This window comes from Embiotoca jacksoni, unplaced genomic scaffold (assembly GCF_022577435.1).
Source record: "Embiotoca jacksoni isolate LCO1_2020_lvr unplaced genomic scaffold, fEmbJac1.0.p SCAF_1, whole genome shotgun sequence".
Taxonomy (NCBI): Eukaryota; Metazoa; Chordata; class Actinopteri; family Embiotocidae; genus Embiotoca; species Embiotoca jacksoni.
In genome coordinates this window covers 582,501-587,500 of record NW_027185229.1, presented here as the reverse complement: position 1 = coordinate 587,500, position 5,000 = coordinate 582,501, and the positions used below count along the sequence as shown (strand labels likewise).

Here is a 5,000-nt window from a genome sequence, read left to right as displayed (position 1 = left end):
GTATTGCTGGAGGTTGGAGGAGTAACACAAAGTGAGATCCAGATGTGCTAGTGAGGGGCACTGAGCCACAGTGGGTGATGGAGGAATGGGGGAGGAGAGGAGGAGAGATAATGGAGAAGAAGAAGGAGTGATGGAGGCGGTGTGAAGGAGGGAGGGAGGAGGGAGTCCGACTGAAGGAGTACAGTGAGTTTAGTTTCTGATGGTTTCCTGTAAGTGAAGAACAAAAGAGTGACAGAATAAATGGAGATAAAGGAGGAGAGGTCATTTTAAACAGGATGGGGGGTGGGCGAGGGTAAGGGGGGAAGGTGCACCCTTTCATTTATTTTGGCACAAAGGAACATTATGTCTGAACACACACACATTCTTGTTTTACTGTACATGTAAGGGCCTTGTCTCCTGTAAACGAACACACACACACACACACACACACACACACACACACACACACACATGCACGCACACGCACGCACACGCATACACATGGTGAGGTGGATTTATATAAATATAAATAGTTAGGAGGAATCTTAAATATTAAGAAAATTCCTGCTGCTTTGCAGATGTGGTGCTGATGTGAGGACAGAGATGATGTCATGGATGATGACTTATTTTATTTTTATTCCTTTTGAGTGGAAATGCCAGTGAGAGCAGGTGAAAACACAACATATGAAGTGATGCTTATAGAAGCAGCAGATCTCGAACCACATGGCAGCTTGTAGAGCTGGTTCCTCCTGGTTCCTCCTGGTTCCTCCTGGTTCTTCATCGTCTGGAGTGTTTCCACCGATCCTGTCTGCTCTTCTTCTGCTCTTGTTTTTTTTTTAAATCTTCTTCTGATCCTCCCTCTTTTTTTATCTTCCTCTCCTCCTCTCCTTTTTTATCTTCCTCTCCTGGTCTCTCTTTTTTATCTACCTCTGCTCCTCTCCTCTACTGACGCTGTCCCCATCTTTAACCTCCTTCCTTCTCCTCTCTGCTGATCACTGGAGGACACATCAGACTGTCTGAGGTTCAAACACCGACTCAGTGAAGAGTGAGCGAGTTCAGGCGAGAACCTGCTGGATGAGAGCTTAACTTTCTGCTGATGTGACAATAATCAGGTGCTCATATATGAGCATCAGCATTTGAAATGTTTCAATCCCAAAATAAATAAAACAGAAACTCTAAATATTATATTTTAATATTATAAAAATAAAACAAATATTTGGAATATTTGAATTTTGCAACAAAAGATCATCTTCAGTTTTATTGACCGTCCAACCGTGCTGATGTCTTACAAGTATGCCTGCAGGTGTGTGTGTGTGTGTGTGTGTGTGTGTGTGTGTGTGTGTGTGTGTGTGTGTGTGTGTGTGTGTGTGTGTGTGTGTGTGTATTCCCAGTGCTGCAGGTGGCAGTCATCATTTATTAAGAACCTCATAAAAGAGGCCGTGTGGACACAGGAAGTGCTTCAGCTCTCGTCACTCCGGGAACTCTGGGATTGATTTATCTGGTGTGGAGCTGCAGGGCGCCTCGCCTCAGGGCTGAAACACACACACACACACACACACACACACACACACACACACACACACACACACACACACACACACACACACACACACACACATACACTGACAGATCTTCAGTCAATCATCTCTCTGCGCTTGCTTTCTTCTCATCTCTCCTCAACCTCAGGGACATCTTCATCCTTCAGGACCTCTCTCCTCTTATTCTCTGTCTCTGTCTGTCTCTGTTTGTCTCTGTTTGTCTGTCTGTCTCTGTCTGTCTGTCTGTCTTTCTCTGTTTGTCTCTGTTTGTCTGTCTGTCTCTGTCTGTCTGTCGGTCTGTCTGTCTCTGTTTGTCTGTCTCTGTCTGTCTTTCTCTGTCTCTGTTTGTCTGTCTCTGTCGGTCTCTCTGTCTGTCTCTGTCTGTCTCTGTCTGTCTGTCTTTCTCTGTTTGTCTCTGTCTGTCGGTCGGTCTGTTTGTCTGTCTCCTTCTGTCTGTCTGTCAGTCTCTGTTTGTCTGTCTCTGTCTGTCTCTGTTTGTCTGTCTCTGTCTGTCTGTCTCTGTCTGTCTCTGTTTGTCTGTCTGTCTGTCTGTCGGTCTCTGTTTGTCTGTCTCTGTCTTGTCGGTCTCTGTTTGTCTGTCTGTCTCTGTCTGTCTGTCTGTCTGTCTGTCTGTCTGTCTGTCTGTCTGTCTGTCTGTCTCTGTCTGTCTCTGTTTGTCTGTCTGTCTGTCTGTCTCTTGTTTGTCTCTGTCTGTCTCTGTCTGTCTCTGTTTGTCTGTCTCTGTCTGTCTGTCTCTTGTTTGTCTCTGTCTGTCTCTGTTTGTCTGTCTCTGTCTGTCCCTCCTCTTTTCTTCTGTCTCTATAAAATGAAATAAACCCTCTTGTCTCTTTCAGTCCTCTTTCTTTCCCTTCAGATCGAAACTGGGTCATTCTGCAACATGGAGCTGAATCTCCTACCAAGCATGACATCCACATACACACATGTATCGCCTGGCAACCACGCCCCCCCCCCCCTCCTTCCCCCCTACTACCTTCCCTGGAGGTTGATCTCTGCCATCCTATACTGCTTTGTTTGCTGAGCAGGGCTTTGTGAAGGAAGGAAGCTTCGTTTCACTCATGCAGACTGTTTCAGTGATCAGAGTCAGAGTCCACAGAGCAGCACCTGATCCAGCTTTCTACTAGTCCATCTGTCTTCATCAGGCTCTACCGGGCAAATGATAAAGATGATGAAGATTAGTTTTACTGTAATGTCTTTCATGACTTTATCGTGACGTGTATTCAGACTTTAGAGTCACACACAGACTCATGTTTAAAAAAAAGAAGCTCCGGATCCCCTTTTAGTCATGAACGTGGTCAGCAGCTGAACTCTGAAGCTGCTTCTATTTAACTTCACGTCTTCTGGATTTTATAACTTCATCCTGTGAGGCAGACAGATTGTTCTCACTGATTTAAACATTAAAGTCTTAGTTGCAGTATGATGATGATGGAGTTTCACAGTTCTTCGTGTGTCTCCATGTAATTTAATCACATCCTCAGAACCTCGTGTCTCCGGTTTCAGATCTTTTCTGCTGCATGTAAATGCATCAAATGTCTGAAGTCTCACTGTCACACATGATGATGTCACAGATGTTATGATGAAACCTGCTGAAAGAACCTAGAGATAAAATTGGATGACGTAGAAACATGTTCTTTAATATTAATAATATTAAACATGGACATTCATCATCTCCTTAGGGACCCTCTAAAAATCATCAATACCAGGATATGATGTCATTGACATGTAGTTACACCCCCACCCCCAACCCCTTTCCAGAACCTCTTTAGCATGTGACCCTTGAACTTCCTGTGTGTGTGGGAGACTTTTATTCCCTTGACCTCTCTCCTTCTCTGTGTGTGTGTGTGGAGCAATAATAGACAGGGTTCAAAGGTCAGAGCTGGAGGGTGAGGAGGGTGAGGAGGGAGGGGTGGGGGGGGTGATATACATGTATGGAGGTAAACACACACACATGCACACACGCAAATGTACACACACCTCAGGGGCTGTCATTAGTGAAGTGGTGACTGTTAGTAACACACACACAGACAGACAGACAGACAGACAGATAGACAGACAGACAGACACACACACACACACACACACACACACACACACAGACACACACACACACACACACACACACACACACACACACACACACACACACACACAGACAGACAGACAGACACACACACACACACACACACACACACACATACACACACACACACACACACACACACACACACACACACACACACACACACACACACACACACACACACACACAGACACACTGTCTTATTGTCCCATGAGGCCGCTGTAGACAGGTCAGAGGGAGCTGCACTGTTTGATGGAAAGCATCTTCATCATCCCTGGTTTCTTTCTACTACTACTAGGTTATAGTTAACTTATTGATTAGTTCAGGTTATAGTTAACTGTTCAGAGGTTAGGTCCGTTCTGGTTCAGAATCATGAGTTGCATGTTGACGTGTTTTCTCAGAAGGATTCAGACGTTGTCCTCTGTGTGTCTCTTCAGGTCTGCTGAGGACAGAGAGGGAGGACAGACAGAAGACAAGTGTCCACGACTGTGAACGTAAGTCACTGCTGTTTCTGATGCTGTTTCTGATGCTGACTGTTTATCTGCCTGGTTGGTATCCTGTAAACTGAGGATGAGATGGAGACTGCATATTATAAAAGCAGCACATTACTGTATGTATGATGCAGAGGAAGAGAAATTAAATGCAATCAAAGTCAGATTAAGAAGTGGAGAAAAAAATGGGACATATAGCAGAAATTTATTATTGTGAGTGAAGTCCATAGCTGCAGACTTCAACAGCTGTTCACCGTTCATCCTCTGACATGTAATGATGTCTGAAGGGCTGCAGGGTGGAGGAGGGGGAGTGGGGGGGGGGGTGAACATTGTTGTCTGCAGTTTGTTCTCTCTGTGCCTGCTGGGTTTCCTGTCTGGTTACCTGCTGATGGTGAATGAGCTGCAGGTGTGAATGTATTTCTGTGTTGTTGCTGTGATGGACTGCAGACCTGTCCAGGTGACCAGCTACATCATCTGTTAGCCTCTGGAGCTTCTAGACGCTGGCCATGTTGCTGTTGCATTGACTTAACCACTTGAACAGCAAGCATACAGTGCACACGACTTCCCATGTTGTAACCACGAGCTCAGCGCAGCCTGTGTAGATGATGGATGGACGACTTCATCACAACAGTTGGACGTTAAAAATCATTTGTGCTCGACAGAAACAGCTGCAGAGGTTCATTAGAATCCGATTAGATTAGTGTGAAATGGAACATGTTCACATGAACATTTTAAATGGAGAAGCCCCTTTAGCACTCAATGGGAGGATGGCAGCTGGTACAAACACAGTGTCTGTGTGCACTGGAGAATGAGGATGTGGAGGAGGAGGAGGAGGAGGAGGAGGAGGAGGAGGAAGAGGTTGAGACTGAGGATGAGGCTGAGAATGAGGACGAG

At 45.5% G+C, this 5,000-nt stretch overlaps 1 protein-coding gene across 23 annotated transcripts in view; it reads left to right on the top strand.

The window, feature by feature from the left end:
• Positions 1-5,000, top strand: part of nfasca (neurofascin homolog (chicken) a) — a 114,759-nt gene that overhangs the window by 50,266 nt on the left and 59,493 nt on the right. For 22 of the 23 annotated variants that reach the window (XR_011178400.1, XR_011178399.1, XM_069152882.1 and 19 more), the window contains one exon: positions 4,053-4,109. The exons of the other annotated variant lie outside the window; for it this stretch is intronic. The gene's annotated coding sequence lies outside the window, so the exon portion shown is untranslated. The remainder of the gene's footprint in view (positions 1-4,052; positions 4,110-5,000) is intronic. 23 annotated transcript variants of the gene reach the window in all.